The sequence below is a fragment of the Heptranchias perlo genome, chromosome 1 (assembly GCF_035084215.1).
Source record: "Heptranchias perlo isolate sHepPer1 chromosome 1, sHepPer1.hap1, whole genome shotgun sequence".
NCBI lineage: Eukaryota > Metazoa > Chordata > Chondrichthyes > Hexanchiformes > Hexanchidae > Heptranchias > Heptranchias perlo.
Window position 1 is genome coordinate 117,318,630 of NC_090325.1, and position 25,596 is coordinate 117,344,225.

Below are 25,596 nucleotides of genomic sequence, written 5' to 3' on the forward strand. Positions count from 1 at the left end.
ACCAATCACTTTGTAAATTTTTTATCAATTGAGGGCTGTACATTTATTATGACTAACAACACCAAGCTGACTCAAACTTATTTGACATAAACAATATCTGCTGTCTCCAGACATTTGTTTCACAATTGGCTGCCTTACCCAATAAGAACACTTTAATTGATTAATCTATCTACAAATATGACAGATTGCAAGTTGAGTTACACCAAAAATGAAGATGAAATGCTCAAGTAATAAGTATATTATAAAATAATGAAATATCATCTTGTGGTTATCCTGGTTCTGAGAAGTACCTCAGTTAATTTTAACACCTTTATGACATGTGAACAATTCACCTCAGAGCTGAGAATAAATAAAAGTGGACTATTATGCTCCATACTTCATTTGGCTCTTGTCAATGTCTGGAGTGGGGAAGATCATTGTTCAATTAACCAAACCCTAAGCCTTTCAGTAACCAAAAATAGCATCTCCTATCAGAAGTACTAGAACATAAAAACAGAAAATACTAGAAACACTCAGTAGGTCAGGCAGCATCTGTGGAGAGGACAGACAAGTTAACATTTCAGGTGTGGACCATCCATCAGAACTGGAGCAAAGCACAGAGGAAAGCACAGATGAACAACTGTTAAAAAGGAACAGAACAAAGGGAGGGGTGGGGGGAAAACAAACACATTAGAGAGGACTAGAACATAGGGTTTCAAAGTCTGGTTGGAGGTATTCCTACAGGTCTGACCATGTAACGTCTGGCCACATGACGTCTGCAAATGTTACTGCATTTATCTTACAAAGGTCGGATCCCCTGTAGTTGAAAATCTTTGCTTGTGGTTCCACGCCAGCAGCTGTTGTGCAAGAAATTCCAAGAACCAGGAGACTGCCCACGAGTGAGTGACGAAGGGAAACCGAAGGCGGGGAGGGATTTGCAGGGCAGACACCAGAGGTGGGAGGAACTTTGATTCCACCAATAACTAATAGTGACTCACTTAAATTGTACCGATAACTAATAGTGATACTGGTAACACTCAGATTCTCCTCATAACCAACAGTAATACAATAATTCACTGATAGTCTATATGTAACTGGTGGTAAGCGGTGAAGCAACCTGATATTTTTTTTCATTTGTTCATGGGATGTGGGCGTCGCTGGCAAGGCTAGCATTTATTGCCCATCCATAATTGCCCTTGAGAAGGTGGTGGTGAGCCGCCTTCTTGAACAACTGAATGGCTTTCCACACCATTTCAGAGGGCGATTAAAAACCAACCACATTGCTGTGGATCTGGAGTCACATATCGGCTAGACCAGGTAAGGACAGCAGGTTTCCTTCCCTAAAGGGTATTAGTGAACCAGATGGGTTTTTATAACAATCCAGTAGTTTCATGGCCACTATTACTAATATTAGTTTTTTTTATTCCAGATTTTTATTTAATTAATTGAATTTAAATTCCCAATGAGAGATTTGAACATATAACTTGGGAATATTAGTCCAGGCCTTTAGATTACTGGTCCAGTAACATAACCACAATGCTACCACAACTAGTACCCTATAACTAGTAGTAATTCTACAACCTGTTGATATTGACCCGATAACTACTGCCAGAATCCCCCTGCACTGCACAAGGTGTGGTCAGGCTCCCCAGCCAATGCCACTTTTAACAGGCCCCATCTTTCTCCCTATCTCCTTGGACTCTGGTTTGGACTTGAATTCAGTGTGAAGGTTACAACTCTGAACTAGAAGCCTCAGTCATAGCCAATTACATGTCAAAACTGGCCAGCACAGACCGAACTGAACCAAACCGAAAGATTACACAACGGGCTCGGTGTTTGGAGCACTTCTCACAGGGCACACGTCCTAAACTCAACTCAGAGTCAGCATTTCTAAACCACTCGCTGGGCTCGAACTCAATAAAAGAGAGTTTTTTAGAATAATAGAAATTTCAGCTATGGCAGTGCTGGCGTTCTTTCCTGTAACCCTATTCCCCCCAGATCCATTCATATTCCTCCTTTTTGAATACTTATTCCATTCCCTTCTAAATGATGTTCTAGACTTTGCCTCAAGAGACACTTGTGGTGAAGCATCCCATGGTCTAATAGCCATCAGTTCAAAAATCCTCCTTCTCCCTTCCCTCTTGGTTCTTCCAGTGAGAATCCTCAGTCCCAGGCCCCTTGTTCTCCATTCGCCCACTAGTGGAAACAATCTTTCACTATTTACCCACAGAGAAGTCCCCAGGTTTCACTTACCCCTTTACTGGCTACTGCTCTCTCTGTGCCGCTCCCACTCACCACATTGCTGCTTCTGTTGCTGCTTCCTGGCTCTGCAGGAAATGCTGAGCCCCACGCTTACCCCATTCTCCAGTCTCCCACTCTCCCTTGGGCCTGAGCCCCAATGCCCCCAACCCCTAGTCCCTTTTTCTCTTCCCACCCAAGCCCCGATCTCCTGACCCCCATTCCCCAGTCTCTCTCCCCCATGTCCCCCACTGCCCAAGCCCCAATCAATGATCCCAGTCCCCTGTCTTCCATTCCCTTGACCCGCAGCCTGCTGTCGCTCTCACCCTTAGCCCAAGCACCAATTCCCCCGACCACCCCCACCCCAGTCCCTGGTCACCCACTCTTCTCCCCCCACCCCCCCCCCAACCCCGAGCCCCAATTACCTGCCCCTAGTCCCTGCTCATCACAGCCCTGCACCTCTCCCAACTCCATCACTCTCTCTTTACCCCTCACCACCCCCAGACTCCCGACAACTAGACAGTCCCGTTTCTGGTTATCCTTAAACGGGGGCTGGCTCTCTGCGACGGTGGGGTGTGACTTTACCATGCTGGAGGTTTCTCTGTGGCGGCAGCCGGTGATGTCAGGGAGTGCGAAGTTCTCCTGGGCTGTCCAGCAGCAGTGCCCGTGAGATTCATGCCCCATTCTGGGAGCTGCTCGAGCAATCCAGGAGAGTTGGCAACCCTCGTAGAATGAGCTTAAAGTGCTTAAATGGAAAGCAGGCAATGCTTAAATAGTTGAAGTGACATTAACATGAGACTATAGCAGGCATAATTAGTTAAATTAAAAACATTTATGAGACAGAGTGTATGAATAGCTGACTGTCGCTGGGGTTGTGTAAAGCAGGCAGAAATGAAAACAAGAAAAGCTGGCAAAGCAGAGCAGGCTCCAGTGGCCCAGAAGCCTGGGAGAAGTCAAAAACAGGCTGACAGGTGTGCAAGCCACCCCACCAGCGCAGTCTTCCAACAGAGGAAAGTGCCAACCCATCCTTCCGCACCATGCCAACGTGTCCTACCCCCTTCCCCGAAGCTGCAATATACCCATCCCATACCGCCAGCATCTCCTGCCAGAGAGAAAGTGGGAGTTAAAATTAAGGTCTGAACCTATTAAAGTTAATATCAAGGCCAAAAGTCTGCAAAGTGCCTAATAGATAGTTAAAGTGCTGTTCCTTGAGCTCGCCTTGGAAGAGTGTGGAAGACCAGATCAGATACAACAACATCACATGCCGAGTAAAGCTTCCTCTACTCTACACAAAAATATACTTTCAACCTCAGAACAGAATCGGTATTTTTATGCATTGCAACATTGTTCTTCTGTTTTCTGTGCAAAAGTCTCGTTTAGTGCTAATTTATACTGAATTGTGGGCATTTTGTGATCTGGGCCCACACCCAGCCTTATGTCACTAAGGATCCTTTCAGAGAGATGAGACGTTGATTTCATTTGTCTGAGCTGGATTTGAATCCAAATTCCAGTAATAAAAGGACAGTGTCCTACCCCAGTGTGTCATCCAGTCCCCATTACTTCAATTTAAAGATATGAATGAAAAGGCTACCAGAATTAAGTGCTGATTTCAACCTGCTTATTCTGTGAGTAGTAAGAACTCACCTCAAAGGATCCCCTGTGCCTAAGATCTTAAACGCATGGAGAAAAATAAGTTTAAAAAAATCTTAAGAACAATTTACATTGGACAGATGCTATGAGTTAGTTCTTTTATTGCTAGGATGTCGGTTTGAATCTAGTGCAGACTGATTGTGTGAATTTCACCTTCCTGGAAGCTGTAAAGGTCCCATGCAAAATGAGTTTGAACAATCTGGACCCCGTGGCATGATGGAGGACTACAGTAGGTGTTCACCAAATCATTAACACGATGTGGCAATGCAATCCCAGCCTCCTCCACAGCATCCATCTGTGCCAATGAGGTAAATTCAAAACAGGCTGCAAGTTTTTTGTACTGCTAAATAACACTAGTGTACTAGTAACACTCAATTTTAATGACCAGGCCTCATTATCATTTCATCAGCCAGCTGCCTGCCCAAGCTTTCCTCCTGGCCCCACAAAGATAAGTTTTGTACTTAGCTTTTGGAGTCTCTGCTTCTGCTCTGGCAGATTTTACTGGCTGGAGCGATCACAACAGACGCTGCAGCCTTCAGGCCTTTAAAATTCCCTCAGGGTCCCATCTGAGCGATAGGACCCTGATTTGTATATATTAATGAGGTGTCCGCCTGACTCAGGAGGCTGCGTCAACCGCCCGGTGTTAAAACACCAGTGGGCGGAATCCCAGCAGCAAAGTGTACCGCACGGTTTTAACTCCTGTTCTTCCCAGTTTCCACCAGAGAGGGAGTTAAAATTGCTTCTGATGAATCAGTACAAGTCCTAATTTAGATCTCAGAGTCACTGCAGTGGGCATCAGATGCATCATTATGAAACAAAATCAACCTGTACGGACCAGCTGTATTTTACCCAGCACTCAAGTATAATCTTTGCTGTCAAAAGCAAAAGAACATTTTGATTAATATGAATTTCTTCTTTGAAAGTTCATCATTACATGTAAATCGTTAATAAGTGTTGAAGTGCCATGCCCTGTGGCAAAGCAGAAGCATCAAGGGTTGAATGATACTATTATTTATCACTTTATTTAATATATTCACTCAGTTGTAGCAGGAAAATAACTACAGATTCTTGGGTCAAGTTCACTATCATGTTTGTTGTTCCAGACTTTTGTGATAACTATTAATTTTTTTCAACAGCTATTCCTTTGCTTGTTTGTGATCTTAAGGGTACAGTGTGAAATGTTTAAGCAGACTGTTCGTTTACACCAACTGTATTTCAAATCTATTCACTAGGAGTTCAGTAAGAAAGAACACGTGTATGTGCTCTCTGTGAACAGTCTGGATGATTGAAACCTGAGGTTGAAGGCTGACCTCACCAATCATCTACCCTATCCTAGATCTGTCAGAATGGGAATAATGAAGCTGTTTAATCACTATAGAGTTCCACTTACATTCCACTTACATAATTCATAGTGTGGCTGTTATGGTTCAGCCTTTCTCCTACCACTTTTCTCTTGTGCTCCTGACAATAAAGCAGTGCCCATAAGCAAACTGGGGTAGATCTTGATTTTGTGCCATAGTGTAAAATGGGTGATAGTGAATCAGCAGTCCGTTTTACATCTCACCCGATTTTTATTTCCATTAAAGTCTATCCGGTCATATTAGGGATAATTTCCCAACGTCATGTTTCTAGCAGGGAGCACATATCAGAAATTTGGGTTTATACTATCATGATTTTCTAATTCTTATTTTAAACGGTCAGAAAATCAATGGTGATGTATCGTGCCAGGAGTGCAAAGTCAAATGATTACCCCTAAAGAAAACATCATACAGAAATTTCCCAAGTTGTTAGTGAGTTTTTACTAAATAAGTTTCTGTTTAAATACCCCTCATATCGATGATTAGATCCAGTATGACTTCACACCAATATGCTCATATCATCTTTGAGCCGGAAATTGCTTTCAAAATAATGGTGAGCCTAACAGCGCTCACCGTTATTAGGGGCGAAATCGAGGAGCAAGTCCGGCGACCGCACATGCGCAGTCAAACGCAGAAATATAGAACTTGTTCTTCCTGGTTCGCCGATGATCTGACAAATTCCCTTAAAAGGACATCGCCGGCTGCAATTAATAGAATCAATGGACCAGCGCCAACTTGTTCTCCTGCCCAATTGGAAATGAACAAATCTCACCTCAAAACAGGTACGCTCAGTTTTTTAAGTCTAAACTAAGTTTTAACAGCAAGGTAAGTCTTAATGACTGCCAAACAACCTCTGGCACTAAAAATTAACTTTTAAAAATGTGGAGTCTCATTACTTCTGATTTTAATAGTTTTTGGACATTTAAAAAAAATGTTTTTAAAAATTAAAAATTTAATTTTTAAAAACTTTTTTCTTCTGTCTCTGTTATCTCAGTCTTTTAATCTTATCCTCTGTTTATTTTGCTTTCTCTATGTCATTTTATAATACCTTATCAGGCACATTTGGGTTTTTAGTCTGTGGTTTTAGTGAATGAACTGCACTTCCTGGTTCTCATAGCGTGGCTTGCTTCAAGCTGATTGGCTGAGGGGGCCTTAGCGATCCATTCACCACTCACACAGCCCGGAAAAGAATGCTGATGTTATTTGAACTTCCAGTTTAAGGGAGTTGCCGGCAAAAAGAACGTGGTAACTTGGTGGGTGAATTTAAATCTAATGAGCGATGAGCACTGCTGGCTCGCCGCTCGGAGCAGTTTACAGGCCAATGTCTCCTCAGTTGAGCCTAGGTTTTCTCAGTCTACAAAATGCAAAATATCTTTTAGTCTACAGGACTTAATTCAATGAGGCAACAATAAAGAAGAAGCTACCTTCTCACAATAACCTAACATGGTTTAGATTGTACATAATAATCCTACCTCTGTACAACTAATTGACATTTCAAATCACCATTCTGAACCTAAACGGCTCGGCTGCTGGCTTATTGTTGGAGAAAAAATCCTGATTACAGAATAGCAAAATATTGGACGGAACTTTCAACTTTGGCAGAGACGAGAACCTGCGGTGTTGGATGGGTCTGTCATTACACGGCCTGCTCGATTTTCCTTTCTATTGATTTCAACTGGGCAGGGTGTGTAATGGGTAACCGATCCAATACTGCCGGTTTGACGCCCCCGCCAAAGTTGAAAGTTCGGCCCCATATAAATTTAAAAATCCAGCTCAAGCAACCTAGGCCAAATCCAATTTGCCACACAGGCCACTGAGTAAAAGTCAATTCATTTATTTTAAAAATTACATTTAAAAAAACCGTGATTGAATTTGATTCAGTCTCTTCTAATTAAGACTTCAGGAGTGATTTAAGTTTATTAAGACAATTGCACCTGCAGTGGGTGGATTCTTTATGCAAAGCTGCCAGGATGACAAACAAATTTCCAAAATCAATATTCTAAATGAGATTTTACAACACTGTGATAGGAAATCGCATAGGACATCACAAGGAAGAGTTGGAAATATCACGCTAGTGCAGTAGGTAGTGTTCTTCTGAAGTCAGGATTGAAACATATTGTTGAGACAGAGTAAAAGGGCTTTCCTTGCATTTAATTTCATCTAATTTGTGCATTACTTGATTGGGGTACTTAACGCTGACAATGAATGCAAAAAGTGAAGAATGTTTAAATTTCTCCAACACTGGCATTCTTCACCATCATAATCACAAAAAAGAAAAGATAATCCCCCAGAGCCTGCCTACCGTAGTTCTGAACTCTTGTGTCTCTCTCTAATTTCTCTCCCACCTCCCGCCATGCTCTCTCAGAGCTCATCTCATCCATAAAGCCCATGCTCCTCCTGCTCCTTTGACCCCATTCCCACTGAACTACTGCCCACACAACTTCTCTCCCTGCCCTCCATGTTAACTGACATTGTAAATAGTTCCCATTCCTTTATCTGCCCCCCCTTTCAAAACCACCGTCATCACCCCTTCCTCAAAAAATCCACCCACTGTCCTTGCAAACTACTGTCCCATTTCCAACCTCCCTTTCATCTTCAAAGTCCTTGAGCATGTTGTTGCTTCCCAAATTAGTGCCCAACTCTGCTGCAACTTTCTGTTTGACTTTCTGTAATCAGGTTTCCACCCCTCCCACAGCATCCTCTGTAACTCTGACCATGATTCACTAACCCTCCTCCAGCTCGACAGAGTTTGGAACTGTCAACCACGACACTGTCCTCCAACACCGCTCATCCATTGTTAGGCTCGAAGGGACTGCCCTCGCTTGATTCCACTCTTACCTATTCGACCATAGCCAGAGGACCTCTATTGATGGCTTCTCCTCCCACCCCCATATGATCACCTCGGGAGTCCCCCAAGGATTCCCCCTTGGTCCTCTCCTTAACCTACATACTGCTCTTTGGTGACATTATTCACTGATATAGAGTAAGCTTCTACAAATACACTGATGATCCTCAGATCTACCTTTCCACTCATTCTCTCCACCCCTCCACTGCCTCTGTGTTGTCAGACTGTTTGTCCGACATCCAGTCCTGGATGAGATGCAATTTCCTCCAGGTAAACATTGAGAAGACCGAAGCCATCATCTTTGACCCCCAACCACGAAATCTGTACCCTTGCCACAGATTCCACCTCCCTCCCTGGCCACTGTCTCAGGTTGAACCAAACTGTTTGGAACCTCACGTCCTATTCAACCCCAAGCTGAGCTTCTGACCCCACAACTCCATCGCCAAGTCTGGCTACTTCTATCTCTGTAACATCACCTGCATCCGCCCCTGCCTTAGCCCATCTGCCACTGAAACTCTCATCCATGCTTTTATTACCTCCAGCCTCAACTATTCCAATGCTCTCCAGGCTAGCCTTCCATCCTCCACCTTTTGTAAATTTCAGCTTATCCAAAACTCAAATCCTATCCTGCACCAGTTCCCACTCAACTATTACTCCTGTCCTCGCTGATCTATATCGGCTCCTGGTCCCCCAATGCTTCAAAATTAAAATTAGCATCCTTGTGCTTAAAGGCCTTTATGGCCTCACTCCACCCCCTACTTCTATAACCACCTCCATCACCACGTCCCCCCAAACTCTTCATTCCTCTAACTCCAGGCTCTTGTGCATCCCCCCCTCCCTCCCTTCACCCCACCATTGGCTGCTGCGCTTTCAGCAGCCTGGGCCCCACACATTAAAATCCTTAAACCCTCTGCATTTCTACTTCCCTCTCTTCCTTTAAGACCCTGCTTGAAACCCATTTCTTTAACCAAGCTTTCAGTCACCTAATATCCTAATATCTCTCTTTGGCTCAGCCTCACTTTCTTTTCCTTATGCCTCTGTGAGGTGCCTTTGGACATTTTTCTATGTTAAAAGCGCTATCTAAATGCAAGTTATCGTTGTTGAAATAGCCATCACCGGCTAAGTCAGGTTTCTCACACTTTGAAAGTATATGGGGTAGATTCTCTTCTATTGCACTTGATGTAAGTAATTGCCTGGGTGTAGCACATAAAGGAAAATAGCACAGAGAGGATTGCATACCAGTAAGGAACCTACCTGATTTTACATCCTTTTATTTAAATTGCCAAAAATCGGGTGGGCCCACTCCCAGATAGGTTCCCTCCCCCTTCCACTCTCCCAGGTTCCCTTCTCCCTCTCTAACTGATTTTCCTTTACGTACTCTGCTCAGGCAATTATTTATGCCCAAGTGCAACAGTGGAAAATCTGCCTGCCTTGTGCACAAACGTATAGTTAGTGTTACAGATGTTACAGTTTATCCTCTCGGGTAATATTGCATGTGTTTTTGTTTTTAATAATGCTGAAATACAGCCTGTACTGACTGACACAAATGAATACTATTTCCAGAATTGCCTGTAACAAATTAAATGAAGTAGAAGTGCAACTGATTATCTAAGAGCTAACTCTCTTTTATCCAGAAAAAAACACATCAATCACCCTCAGGCACTGTTGCTCTTAAGAGACATTTAAGTGAGTTATCAGAGTTTCAAGCTGCAGTTTCCCTTTATGTTGTTCTTCAGAAACTAATCTACCACCCATCAAATGTCATAGCGTATTACAAGCGTAAGTCCTTTCATGCACCATACTGAGTATACATAGAATGAGCTTTCTCACAGAATCTCACAGAATATGAATGTGACATAAGAATTTGCAAATAATCAAAGTCTGTAGAGATCAAAAAAATTGTTTTGAAAACATTAAAACTTAAAACAAAAATTGCATGGTATAATACATCATAAGGAAAAATAAATAGAGATAGTTTCATTTACAAAAGTGCTAATAGGGACAAAAAGGTGTTCCACAGTTTCAGTGATAAAACAAAAAAGTGAGTTATTGCAAATGTGCGACATCTAACAATAATCTAAACGATGAGAATGATAGTATATCGCTCATTCACCTCCTTTCATCAGTTTATTAAAAAATAAGGATGCAGAGTATGTACTCTAAAGCAACATAAAACACAAATAGTTCAAAACATTTCTATCTGGGCCCTGTGCCGATAGAATGTCAAAGTAATAAAGTGGAATAAAACACTGCATGTAATGTGAATCCATTAAAATTCGCAAATCATTTGTTTCAGAAACTCTCCTTACATGACTGCATGTGATTACTTCAAACGGGTCTGTATTTATTGCTATTAGTTGTAAATGAAGACTTTTTAATATTCCATTGTGTAGGACAGATGGTGACCTCACTGCATGTGTGAATATTGTATGCGTTTTGGGCTAGTGCCAGTAACCAACGATCATATGGAACATGCATTAAAACTGACTACCTATTACAGAATTAGCCCTTTACAATGAAAGACAAGACAACTGGGAAATGTATTCTAATAACCCTGAATAGCCAGATATATGGTGGGTTAAGCCAAATTGAAGAGAATTATCCCAACTGTGTTGTTTTGGCAGTGTTTTATCTTTAGAACAATTTATTATTTAAAATCAGATGCATGTTGATTAAACAAGAAAAAAGATATACTGATGGTGAAATCCCTCTTAGGTGGTAATGCAAAATGGGCAATAGCAAATCGGCAGCCCATTTTACAGTCTGCCCGATGACAAGATACTCAGATTCATTTATAGTTGCACAGTCTTTCTGAACCCATTGCCAATGAATCTGCTGTGACATCTGATTTACAATTGTCAAAAAGAAATGGGAATTATTTCTAAATTTTATTGGGTTGATGTTTTGAATGCACATCCTGATGGGTAGGGTCCCTGCCGGAAGCATGCATTAGTGAAATCGGCCCTAATAATCCAACCCAACTCAACTTTTGACCGCAGTGGCCAGCTAATACATCTTTCTCTTTCCTGTTTGCAGTTACACTGAAGTTAAATAGTGTAAATCCAGAGTCAGAGCCCAAGTTAACTCAGCGGAGTGAGGGAAACGATGTGAGACTCCCTAGAGAAGGTAATCTCACATTGCCTGGGATTGGCACTGCATGGAATGCACCTCCAGTGCAATGTCAAAGCAGTTTTAAAAAGTATTCATTGCCCCATAGACTCTCTAGACATTTAACCTGCAGGGCGAGGAACTCTGTGCAGGAGAATTGGAATACAAACCAGGCTGCCTGAGGCCACTCATTGCAGCATAAATGTAGCACAAGTTGGTGGGGGTAATTGTGAATTTGGGTGAGAGTGTAAAATGGGCGATATTAATTCAGCCGCCCGTTGTGCATCTCTTCTGATTTTCATTTCCATTGACTTCACTTTACCCAAAGTCAAAATTACCTCCCGGTGAGTGTGAGGTGCATAGTTAGTGAGGATGGAATAAGCTTTCTTTTAAAAAAAAAATTGTCAAAGGATGATAGCACAACATGGGTAATTTCATGTTCACCTGGAATGTGGGTTTAAGATAGGGCTGTAGCCCGAGTTCTCTGATCACTGCTTCCCACAATCCCCACATGTAATTACATTGCGGGTTTTATAATCAGAGTGGTTTTGAATTGTCACATGGGTACAATTTTTGTAAGAAATCTTGGGGGACCAATTATCCTGACCTGTTCCCCCAAGGGAACAACCATTTCCTGGGTGCACAGGTCAGTGAAAGGGGGCCAGAAACCTATTAGTCTGGGTTTCACCCCCTCTTGTAGTTTACCCTGGAGCAGTGGAAGCAGAGCTGGCCCCATGCCTGAAATTGGCACACACACATAATGAGGCATTTCAAACCTTCCATCTCTTTAACGAAGCGTCAATTTTTGCTCTGGTCTGACAAAATTACGGCATTTTAGGACTGATTTTGGTGTAGAAATTTGACCCCATTTTACAAACCTTTCTAATTCTTTTGGTAATGTTACAAGTTCAAATCTGCATACATACCTTCTCGGGTTCAATGGCATCAGTTACTCCCATAAGTAGTCTGAGCATTTTACTTGACTCGCACTATCCTATATCTACTTGCAAAATAACGTAACCCAAGGCTTTAACAATGATGCCCCCTTGTGACCATGCTATCCCACATCAATAGGTTGTCTTATTTGATTTAAACATGATAAATTTTAACTACCCTCCCACCCCCCCAACATTTCTAACCTCTTGGCCTAAGCAAAGGCCCTCACATCTTTCTCTTTAACAAACCTGACTGCGTTCGCAGTCTTCTTGTATCAGAAACAAAACTTCCTGTGCAGCATCATCTTTCTGTGTTTTATCTCTTGCTGTTCACAATCATAAAAAGGATCAAAGCCTTTCCAATACAATGGGTGTGAGGCGTTTGTTGATTGCCGAGACAGTCTAACGAATTTCTTATTATTGAACAATGTACTGCATGGAACTATATGCCAGTAGGAGTTAGGATAGTGGAGTGTGGGTTGAGGGGAGAAAAATCACTCAAAAAAATTGAATGGGGAATATGAAAAAGATAAACTTCTCTTGAAGCCACTTGAATACCGTGTTGGTGGTATGAGGTATAGTTCCATCTAATTTGAAGACAGTGCAACGTGAATCCATTTCCCTTTGGTTTTAATAGAAATTGACTGACTGCCATGCTTTTCCCACTCATCCTCTATGTTTCCAGCTGTTTTTCATTTATCCACTAAAGGTTTAAGCAATGTGCCAATATATTACATACTTGCCTTAAAGTGTCTATAACTGTTCAGAATTTGTATTGAAAATTTTCTAACATTCATTCAACAATCCTGATTCTCTGTTCAGTGGTGTTTTAATGAGCCATCTTAATTTATGCATCACATAAAACTCATGTCCTTAATAGCTCATGTGTGGATATAAGAAGTTATGAATCATATAACATAATGTCCCCACTACTATGATGAATTTTGTAGATTTGGTGCATCTTTTTGATTGTACTATTTAACATTCTCCATTTCCATTACATACATAATCTGTTTTCAAAACTGTATAGATTATTGTTTATATATCATGACTATTTATTTCTAAAATATTCAGTCCTAATTTCTCTTTATTAAAATATTTGAGTCATAGAACCACATAAAGTATGTGCATGTGTATGTACGTGTATGTATGTGTGTGTGTGTGTGTGGGTGGTCACAGGGATGTAACACTTTGATAATACAGCTGTCTAACCAGTCTGAACAGAAACACGCCATGGTGCTGAGAACAGTCTGACTGTCTTAATAAATACAATAAATACATTCATGCAGAGAAAACAATTTCACTGATTCTAGCACATGAAAAACAGAACCCGTGTGTATTTTACTATGAGATAATGTACATCTTGTTGAGTGTAGATTAAAGAAAATTAGACAAGCATTCAGCTGGCAATTCTTAGATTTCCATCCATTATAATATAAAAAGCTGTGTGTTCCCCAAGGGCTCATTGGGTCCCAGTTTTTCCTACATCCAACTGCTGTATCTGCTATTTACAAATAATGCATCTGATTTCTCCCATTCAACAAGAATCATACAGAATGCAACTTTACCTTTTCTTTATGTCGGTAATTATGTCACTTTTTAATGAATTGTTCGATATTATTCAGCAATCCAAGAATTTTAGCTGCCAACAGCCAAATGGTTAAATTCCATACTACATTTTATTTTCCTTTCCGTCTTTGCCAGGTTTCAAAATTAATTTGTTTAGGAATCTCCATGATGTGCTTGGAGCATTGCTCCCCAGCTACAGCCTAGCAAATTATTTATTCAGTTATACTGCACTTATTCTGAGTATCTGATGCTGATTCAGTGCCAACATGCCAGTACAAAGCTGATGGCGTGGGGTACTAGGCGGTCTCAATTCTTTTTCTTTCCCATTGGTAGTAGAATAGCTGCAACAATTGCAAAGTGCACCTTTTAACTTCCCTTTGTTAAAGAGTTTTAAAAAGCTGTGGTGACACAGTAGCCACCTTTCACCTTCCGTTGATTGAAAATTAGCTTCCTGTGTCCTCAGCTCGCAATCGGTAGAAAGTTACCCAATCAGATGCTGGGAAGCATAGCTCTGTGCTTGTGTTTGAACTTCCCCATGCCACACCTATGTGAATGGGCAATATAACCATAGCTGCCTGCTCAGAGTGCTGCTGAAATGTTATTAACTGCTGCACCCAGTATGTGAAGTGTAATTACAGCATAAATCAGTCCAACTGCTAAGGATCCTTGTGGCCTACTCCATCATGTGAATTGAGGTCGCAGCGCTGGACTTGCATAGTGTTGTCAACGTCAGGAAATTATTAAAGTGTGAAGTTTATGATCAGTAATAGTGAGACAGATTGCAAACCCATTTAAGCTGTGTTTATTTTTTTTTTAAGAGTGACATAAATCAAAATAGGTCAGATTTTTAAACCGTAATGACTGATGGTTACTCCTAATGAATGAGACTTGACAGATCTGATTCATACAACCTGGTTGCACCGACACATAGCACAACAATCCAGGAAGAAAGAGTTTGTGAAGCCACATAATGTACAAAGCTAGTAGGAGTGGAGCAGACAATAAAATAAATTATTACAAAAGATGCAAGAATGCATTAATGTTTCTTCCACTATAACCATCACAACAGCAACCAGAGAGGGTTGTGCTCATGCTACAAGACTTGAAATCCAATAGAACTGTGAGCATCTAAAGGAACCATGGAACAAAAAATAGTAACACAAAAAGAACTCCCTCCAACATATCTCTTCAACAGATTTTTTGAGCCATTTCAAGCTTGTATAGATCATTGTTTCCATTTTTAAAAATTATTTCCGCTCTGGAGGTTACAATTTTCCATCGCAGATCCAAATCTTAATTAATTTACTCTTACTTTACACAAATTAAGCCTGGATTGGGATGTTCCTTACACAGTATTTGCCACAAAGAGTTGGAAGAAACTGTGACAGCAAAGCAAAAAGAGATTCCATCTTCTACTTAATCCTTGGCTTTGAATGTGGTGCAGTGCAAGTGGAAACAAGATCATACCATGGATTCACTGATGCAGCTGGGACAATGTCTTGGGTTTAACCCTACTGAACACATCTTAGATGAACTATTATGGCAGAGTAACATAGACTAAAATTATATTTTACAGAATGATTTTAACAATAAACAATATTAAAAATTCTTAGCAATTCCCTACGTTCAATGCATTTCTGTTTAAAAAAAAATGTCCTTCTGCAGTACTGACTTATTGCAGGAAAGGAAGATCCTGCTGATCTGAGCCAGAGCAACAGTGCAGAGTGCCAGATTTGGCATCTGTGTTCCTGAGCAAGGGAAAGGAAATAAATCTGTTAAGATTCTCATTCCTGATCATTATCCAGTTACCCCTGGTGGAAAATGCATGAATGTGGACATTGGATGAGGGTAGGATCAGGCTCGCTGTGAACTCCCCACAGGTGTATAGCCTTTTGATACTGTCTAGGTTCACACAGGTAAAATGGCCATTTGGATAAAGAATTAGTGGGCTGCCAAGAACCATAGAACTGCATCAGTATGAGCAACTCCCTTTAAGAGAGGCGTCTTAAGAGAAGAAAAGGGGGGAAATTGGAGACCAATAACATTGTGATTAGATGATGTCTTTATAGTCTTTTAAATTACACTTTAGGCCCAGGTGAAGAAGGCCCTTAGCCCATGTGATCCTATACTATCAGAATACCAATCTCACTGTCTTCCCAATGCAGCATCTGGCTGTTTCTTAAATGAGTCCAGTGTCCTGGCCTTAAACATTCTCCCTGACAACCTGTTCCTGACGCTAAGTACCCTCTGTGTAAAGAAATATTTACTCACATCTGACCTAAATTTGAGCTGCACAATCCTGAATCTTGTGCCCTCTCATCCTGTTCCCCTGGTGTGTAAACCCAGGTTTATTGTCCTAATGACATTAAATACCATACATACTTCTACAGGGTCCCTTCTAAGACATCTCTTTTGGAAGCTGAAGGAGGCTGTCCATCAATTTCTTACCTCCGTCAATGGGACTGAACCTCATTAATAATATCAGACACAACAGGCAACCAACCAGATATTTTTATTTGGGTTTTTTTTAGGTTTGCTATCTCACAAAACTGGCTGGAACATTCTAGATTAATTGAGCTATATCCACAGCATTGCTACCCAATGTAAATATCATAGGTATAATGCTCCAGTGCAAAGCAGCGCTAAATGTCTGAAATTACTTCTTTAGCACTTAGACTTTGTGGTTCATTGCTAACAGGTGGCTTCACAGCAGGCAACACATGGCTTCCCCACAATGGCAAAGGTCAAGAGCTGGTACCCATTATACTTTTTATGCTGTATTTGACTGTTTTAATTTGGTGGGACTGGCACATCTGTTCTCAGCATTCATCGCTCATTGGTGGATTTAGGATGTTTCCATCAATTAAGGAATAGCACTGAGAACAGACCCATCAAATTCAAACAGTAAAACCAACAGCATTAATGGTATTAAACAGTATCTTGGCAGGTAGTAACAGAGCAGTGACATCAGGGTTTTGTGGGCAATTGCTTGTTTGAATACAGGTTACCTTAGCTTTAGTGTAACGATGGCTTCTAATGTGTGGTTTCAGCTGCTACTGAGGTTTACTTTGATAAATTAGAGGAATTTATGTAAGCATGATCATCACATTCATTCAGCTATTTCACTCATCTTTTGGCATTGTGGAAACATTATATGGCGATTTTAATCCTGCCATCCCGACAGAAATGGGGACAGTGGGTGGTTAAAATGGCAGTCACGCATTTCCCGCTGCGTTCATGATGGGCACCCACCCTCCGCCAATTTAACCACAAAGTTTTTGGTCTTGGGAAAGACGTCTGCCTCATTAATATATAAAAGTCGGGGTCCTAGTCGGGATGCGACGTGGACCCCAGCGGCATTTTAACTCGGAACTGCACAAGAAACACGCAGGACCGGACCTGCCAGTAAAACCTGGAGTCAAGGAGGAATGGCACCACAAGAGGCCCAGAAAGGTAGGTGATATACATTTTTTTTTAATGGATTCCTTCTGAACCATAAGCAGAAGTGCTCCTTTGGGTCTCACAAGCAAACCTTGGGCCTCCCCTGTCTCGGGTTTCCCAACCCCCTTCCCAGCCACGATCTACTCCAGTACCCCCCCCACACCCCCCACTTCACCGTCCCTGAACACTTACCATAGTGCCGAGGACTGTTCCCTTGGGTCCCCAGCGGTAGGCTTCTGCCACCCGAAATCCTGCTCCTGCCCACTGGTCAGATAGTTCGGGCAGGAGACTGATGGTCAGCTTACAGATGAGGTCCAGGAGTTAAAATCTCCCGGACCTCATGCTGTGGGGTTCCGGGTGGTTTACCTCCCGTCTTAGCCCATATGGCTCCCATTGGGAGTTAAAATCAAGGTTTATGAATCACCTCAGTACTGATTTCCTCCAGTAGTTGATGTAAGTCAGGGGGACAATTTTAACACTACCTTGAAACCGGGTGGGTTGGCAATTAGAATCACCGGGAGCTGACCGTTCTTAATATTAACCTGCTCTCCTGAGCAGGTAGTAAGGACACGTACCCAAAGCCTGCGGGATCCTTCTTTACATATGCATGTTGGGCCCCGGTGAGGATCGGGAGTTAATATATCCCGATCCTCATTTCTGGAGCAGCGGGCAAGTTCCTAACTCTCACCACCACCCACCCACCTAAAACCCACCTGGAGTTAAAATAGAACCCAGCATTTATGGCGAATCAATTGCTAAGCAGGCACTGTCTTTCATACAACTAGTTTAAGTTTAAATAGGTATAAAATTCAATAGTTGAAACATATGACCCTGAGTAATTTTTTGAGTAGATATGATGGGGGAGGGCGATTTTAACCCTACCTACCCGGCAGAAACCTAGCAGGTAGGCAGTTAAAATTCCCTGAGGTTACTTACCTGCTGGAAAGCCACCTGGATCCCACGGTTTCTGATTTTAAAGGACACCTCTGGGCAGGCAGCTAAGCTGCCCACCCAAAGCCAGCGAGGTCCGAATTCACATATCAGGGTCAATGGCATCAGGGTCTCTGGCAGCGATTTTAACTTCGGCCTGTGCGAGGAAACTGCCATGTTTTTCCTGCCAGGAGAACCCGGAAGATTGGAAAGCTGACTAGGTGCTCCAGGAGGAACAGCAGTGCTCCCCTGGGTCCCACAAGGAAAGTTGAGGCATTCCCTGCACCAGACTCCCAACCCCACCTTCCCTACTGCAAGACCCACATGGAATTCCCTTGCCCACACTGACCTGAGTGCCTGTGGCCGTCCGATTTTCCAGAGGCTGCCAGCCACTTCCCCAGTGGCATGATAAAGAGGCCCGGTGGTTAAAATCGCTGTGACCTCATACCGCTGCGGGCGGGAAACTAACTGAAACCAACGGTTTGATGTTGGAAACCTGCTGCTTGTTAAAGTGTCCCCTCCCCCCGATATTTTACATATTTAGCCCTTGATTTTTCTTCCTTCAAAAATAAGTTTCTGTAGGTTGACAAAGCAATCGTTCAACTTTAAGAAGTCAAAACTAAAGCAGAGACCAATCTTTCAGACCAAACATATGGCAACTAGACACCCAACTCCAGATGTCTTTTCAAAAACAGGGCTGAAATCAAACACCATCCCATTGTGAAACACATCAAATCTCTCGACACTAATATGGGGAAACTAAGCACCAGGAACAAAACAAAAACTAATGCAAAAAATGACAAGGCTTGCCTCATGTTTGAAACCTTTGCAAAGGAAAGAAGAATCATGACTGAATTTAAAGTGCAAGTCAAGTCATGTAAATAAATATCTAGTTGCCGGATCAAATTTGCCATTGCTAACAACAAAAGTTGAATATTTTTTTAAATACTCAGGATGCTTAAGGGAATGATAAGGTTTGAGGGGCCCTGTAGGAATTTCTTTCAAAATTTCCAATGCTTTACATTTGTTTCCACATGCTTTGAAGCAGCACTAACTGCTTCTTTAGGGTAAGGAATCATTGAATCATACAGCACAGAAGGAGACCATTCAGCTCATCATGCCTGTGCTGGCTCTTTGAAAGAGCTATCCAATTAGTTCCACTCCCCTGCTCTTTCCCCATGGACTTACAGATGTTTCTTTTTCAAGTATTTATCCAATCCCCTTTTGAAAGTTACAATTGAATCTGCTTCCACCACCTTTCAGGCAGTGCGTTCCACATCATAACAACTCACTGCGTAAAAAAATGTCTCCTCATCTCCCCTTTGATTCTTTTGCCAATTTTCTTAAATCTGTGTCTGCTGGTTACTGACCCTCCTGCAAATGGAAGCAGTTTCTCTTTATTTACTCTATCAAATACCCTCATAATTTTGAACATCTCTATTAATTCTACCCTTAACCTTTTCAACAGAACCTTCTCTAAGAAGAACAATCTTAGCTTCTCTAGTCTCTCCACATAACTGAAGTCTCTCATCCCTGCACCTCTCAGGGCTGTTTAACACCATGTGATGATGACTTTCCTTGATGACTTATTTTCAGTTTGTTAATAATTTTGAGGCTAACTTACTGTTTTAAACATGACATTAAAGTATGATTTGTTGGTTTTAACAGCACTTGCAAAATGGTTTTATATCAGCAGTGAAACCCAATGGACTAAAAACAATTGAGGCAAATGAATTTCTTTAATGTTAAAGGAACCATCCATTTTGGGATATTTTAAAACCTTTAGACTAACAACACTGAGTAATCCTTTAATGAGCTTATATTAGCACCAAGGGACATAAATCAATTGCCTAGATTTTATGATTGGCATTAATGAATGCCTGCAGTACAATTTATTTGAAATGGATTGCCACTGGTGTTAAATTAATGCCAATTAAAAAAATCTAGGCTACATGTTTGTCTGCTTTGTAACACTGGAAAAAAAATCCTCTCGAAATGGAGTACTGAAATCTTACTGGTGAAGAGACACCAATGGGTTTTAATGATCTTAGGCCAAATTTCCTCCCCACTGGGTGGCAAACAGGCACATTGCACCTGTGGAGACTTCAAATCACCCAAATTTACTGCCATGGGCCATTACTGCACCCTGAACACAGGCCTGTGCACTGGAAATAGGGAATTAGGGAGTGGAAGCAAAAATGCAGCTGTAGGCCTGAGAAGGCTAAAGCTCTGTACCTGGCTCCTGGCGTTGGAGCATTCTGGCTGTTGGTGGAGGGCAGCAACCAGAAGGCCCCGTAGCTTGAAGATCATGCTGGAAGAGAAGACACCTACTTACTTTCTGCTTCTATCTTCTTGCTCTCAGGCCTCCATCATGCCCTCCACTGTGAGGAGGGTCCTGATGCAAACATCACTGCCAGCTCTTCTGAGGCACTCCACTGACGGACGTAGAAAAAATGGAGGCAGGAGTGCTGGGAATGCCCATACTTGCTCATTTCCATAGGAACACTGGACTTACACCAATTGCAGCTGCACGACCAGGTACTCCCACTAAGGAAAGTCCTGGGAATCCTGAAGCAGCATAGCAAGATGGAGACTTAATGTAGCGAGGCTCCTATCCTTTTTCCTCTCCACGGTGTCTGAACTGAGTATTCCCCAGGTGCTGTGATAAGGAAAATTGGCCCTTTTATGCATTAACAGCAAATTTCTATCACACTGCTCCGAATGGGCACTGAGGCAAAGTTTACAACTGCAACACTGTCGCACAAAAATTAAATTACTTTTTTCAAGTGACACAAGATGCATTCTGCCTGAATATATTAATGAAAACATGACCCAAAGGACCCAGAAGATTAATCAGCACCAAATGTAACAGAATATCCCTTAAGAAATGCACTTTGGACATAAAGAGGAACCATGATTTGGATTTCTAATCTGTATGCAAAATGGGAATGCAGAACTACAACAGTGGAGAAAAGGTCAAGGAAGTAATTAAAGTAAACTGATGGATCAAGTAACTAGATGAATATTCAAAGAAAGTTATTATTGCAATTCTAAATACAGTCCCCACAGCTTATACCACCTACACTTATGATGGGCAACCGTCAATTAACAATGACCATTTTCCATCACCATTAGAGTCAGTTATGCCTCTCCACCATCAACAAGATTCAAGTCAGGAGTATGTTGGAATACTTACTATTCACCTGGATGAGTTCAGCCACAACAATACTCAAGAAGCTCAACACCATCCAGTTCAAAGCATGATCACTGCCCCTATCACTGAACTCAGTATCCACCCTATGCACCATCTGGCTGCAGCATGTAGAATCATAGAATCACAGAAATTTACGGCACAGAAGGGGGTCATTCAGCCCATCGTGTCTGTGCCAGCCGAAAAAGAGCTATCCAACTTAATCCCACTTTCCAGCTCTTGGTCCGTAGCCTTGTAGGTTACGGCACTTCAAGTGCATATCCAAGTACTTTTTAAATGCGATGAGGGTTTCTGCCTCTACCACCCTTTCAGGCAGTGAGTTCCAGACCCCCACCACCCTCTGGGTGAACAAATTTCTCCTCAACACCCCTCTAATCCTTCTATCAATTACTTTAAATCTATGCCCCCTGGTTATTGACCTCTCTGCTAAGAGAAATAGGTCCTTCCTATCCACTCTATCTAGGCCCCTCATAATTTTATACACCTCAATTAAATCTCCCCTCAGCCTCCTCCGTTCCAAAGAAAATGTACTTTCTACAGGATGCACCTCCAGCCCCATAGCCTTTACCGGTGAAAAGCACATGAGCAGCATTGACACAGGAACACCGTCACTGTTCCTTTATCATCGATGGGTCAAAATTTTGGAATTCTCTACCTAACACCATTGTGGGAATGCCATCATCACAAAGACTGCAGTAGTTCAAGAAGAAGTCCTACCACCACCTTGTCAAGGCAACTAGTTGTGGCCTTTCCAGAATCGCCCACATCCCAAAAACAAATATTAAAAAAATGATTGCGTATTGCATGTCACACATTGAATCTGTCCAATTTTGTTGCCCAGGTCTTTAGAAATTGTGGTATGTTTCTCTAGTGAATGTGATGTCATCTTTATCAACTTTGCTGGTGGACATGCTAAAAAGAGTCCTTGGAACAAAAGTAGAGAATTGAAGTGGAGATTTAAAACTATCGTTGGTGTTGGAGTAGCTGTTTTTACAATAGGACTGTTCCCAATGACAGCCAAACACCAACGAATTTATTGACTTGAAGCACAACAAATAATTATGGACAATGGGCAGAGTTACTGAGAGCTTTAAAGGCTTTACCAAATATTGTTAGTCTGTATATGACAGAAGACTTTATGGACATTGTTATATATTACTTATTTATGATTAAATTAGACAGCAATCCTGCTCTATAGGTGATTCTGAGGATGATTTGCTGTGTTGCTCACTCTTGAAATGAAATTGTTAAATTATCAGTTTCCCCAATCATTAAAGTAATTAAAGGCTCATTGTCAGCTTGGTTTAGCACTCTCCCCTCTGACTCTGAAGATTATGGGCTAAAGGCCCACTTCAGGTTGTGAGCACATAATCTAGGCTAACACTTCAATATAGTACTGAAAGAGTGCTGCACTGTCTTTAGATGTGACATTAAACCAAGGTTATGTCTCCTTGTTCAAGCAAATGTAAAAGATTGCACAACACTATTTGAAGAAATGCAAGGAGTTCCCCCGGTATCCAGGCAAACAGTCCTCCCTCACCCAACACCACCAAAATAGATTCATTGGTTATTTAACTCAGTTGCAGCCAAATTTGCTTACAGAACAACACTGGCTACACTTCAAATGCATTTAATCGTCTGTGAAACACTTTGGAAGAGCCTGAAGTAGTGAAAACTGCTAGATAAATGCAAGTTGTTTCTTCTTTCTAGGTGCTTCCCTCTGCATTTGATTTGCATTTTTACTGTGCTATAATTTAGATTCCTCCATTAGTCTGAGGTCGCTAATCCTTTTCTGAAAGTATTCTGAAGTTTGGGGTACTTTTGATACCTTACTATTTTGCAATGATGGTACCTGTCTTTAGTTGGTCCTTATTAGAGACAATTTTAATGTCCCAAAACAAATGTCACCTTAGCTTTTCTGTAATGAACAGAAGCAATTCCAAAATAAAAAGAGAAAATGCTGGAAATACACAGCAGGTCAGTCAGCATCTGGCAGGTCAGTTAACACATTAACTCCCTCTCTGTGATTGATTCATTAATCTGTCAGTTCTTTCCCCCTCTTCTGCTCCCTTTTTTACCCACTGTATTTTTCCACCCTTACTAAAATTCCTGTTTATCTTTCAGCGCAACGCTCAGTCCGATGTAGGGGGTACACCCCAGACATCATAACCTGTCTTTTCTCTTTACAGATGTTGATTGACCTGCTGTATATTTCCAGCAGTTTCTGCTTTTATTTTAGAGTACCGAGTACAGTTTTGGGCACCCTGTTATAGAAAGGACATTAAAGCCGTAAAGAGTGTACAGTGAAGATTCTGTAGAATGACGCCACGGATGAGGAACTATAGTTATGAGGAGAGACTTGAGATACTGGCAATGTTTCCACTGGAGAGAAAGCTAAAAAGAGATTCAATTGAGGTTTTTAACATTATGAAGGGCTTTGTTGGAGTGAATAGGGAGAAACGATTTCATCTGGTTGGGGAGTGAGTGACCAGGGGTCCTCAGTTTAAAACTGTCACTAAGAGACAGAGGAATTTCTTTATGCAGTAGGTTGTTGGTACACAGAATTCAACTACAGGGAGTAGTTGAGGCAGAGACCATTACATCTTTTAAGGGAAAATTGAATAAATATTTGACGCAGAGTAAGATACAGGGATATAGGGAGAGAGTAGGGCAGTAGAATTAGTTTTTGATTGTTCCAGCGAAGTAGCAAAGAGCTAGCATAGACACGATGGGTTGAATGGCCTCCTGTAAACATCTATGCTACTCTGGGCTTCTGTGTCTAATCTGTTTCACCATCATCTGTCCTTTATGGTCAGCACCACAAGTCATTTTAGTTACGCTGGCCAAATGGCTTATTTCTGCTTGTAGAAATATTAATTTTGAACAATTTCAACAAACATCTGGGGCAAAGTTTCCCCTGAGCAGTAGCTGCACTGAAATTGGAATCCTGTTTATAAACAACAGATTTACAGAAATCATCCTCCCTCAATAGGTCCAGAAGTAAAGCACGATCAGCTCAGTAGTAAATGTATGTGATTAGTGTCACCAACCTTTCTAAAGTGCTTTGCAGCCAACAGACTTAAAATAGGCCCCATTGCTCTTCTGCAGAAAAGGGAAGCAGCACCGTTTTAGTTGAATCTTACAGAAAAAGGGAAACTCATCTTCTAGATAAACAGAGATCATCAGCAGGAAACAATATGAAAAAGAATGTCCTTTAAAGAAATTTGTTATTGAGTTGCTCACTTGCCCCTCCAGTCCCTATTAAAAAAGGAAACAATTAATTAGCAATTTTCTCATTCAATAAAATTTGAAAGCAGCAAGACTGCAATGTATCTAAAACCTGAACCCTAATCCTATGGGTTCTGCAATTAGGACAAAATACAAGAGTGAAAGATTTTCCGCTGGCAAATTAATAGGATAATAAAATAAAGGGCAAATTCTTACAGTTTACAGGAAATGGTTCTCATTTTGAATTATTTCACTCTCATTAATTTTAACTACATTCAAGCACGTAGGAAAGAAAAATGTTCGCCTTCTGTATATTTAGGAGACAGGCATTTAAAAATTAAACTGTTGTCTTTCACATGTGTGAACCTATTAATAATCCTGAATGCTATTGAAATATTTCTTAGTCATTAGAAATTTTACCATCTACAGCTCTTTTCTAGTAATGTTCCCAGGTCTTGAAGAAGCATGAGAAGGGAAGAAGATAACTAAAAATATTTTTTAAAGTTCAAAATGGCTCCATCACGAAGTTAGAGATTGCTATTTTCGAGCAACACAAACAGCAGAATCTGAAAGTAATAAATTAATTGTTGACTAAATGCAATAAGTCCATATGGCTCCAGAGTAAACAGGGTACTACTCCAGAAGGATCAATTCTGCTGTTCTTTCATTCGTGAAAAAGACCTTTAACACGTATGTGTCTTCTTCACTCATGAGAGGATAGGTGTAATCTCTCCTCTCTAATAGCCTTATGTTATGTGTGTGGCACTCACGTCGGCAGAAGCTAAAAGCAATATTTTCATGAAAGCAAAAATAAGTGGTCTATGTCAATCTAAAAATGAGCACTCAAGAAGCCTCCGAACAAAATGAAGGCAAAATCTATTTAAAAAGAAATGTTTCATGCATTATTAATAAAAATAACTGTACATATTTGGGGTAGAACATCATGAAATAAAAATTGGAATTCTACTTTTACCTCTGAAATATCCTGCACTGTGATTGTACTCCTATTATACAGTGTAATCGTTGCATCGCAAGGTAACCAGGCAAGGATGAAAAATGTAGGATACAAGGTTAGATAGATAACCTTGAGCAATGGCAGGTCTT

At 41.3% G+C, this 25,596-nt stretch overlaps 1 pseudogene; it reads right to left on the reverse strand.

Annotated features, from left to right (window-relative positions):
- Positions 1 to 717: 717 nt before the first annotated feature.
- LOC137314792 (uncharacterized) overlaps positions 718 to 25,596 on the reverse strand; it is a 37,605-nt pseudogene continuing 12,726 nt past the window's right edge.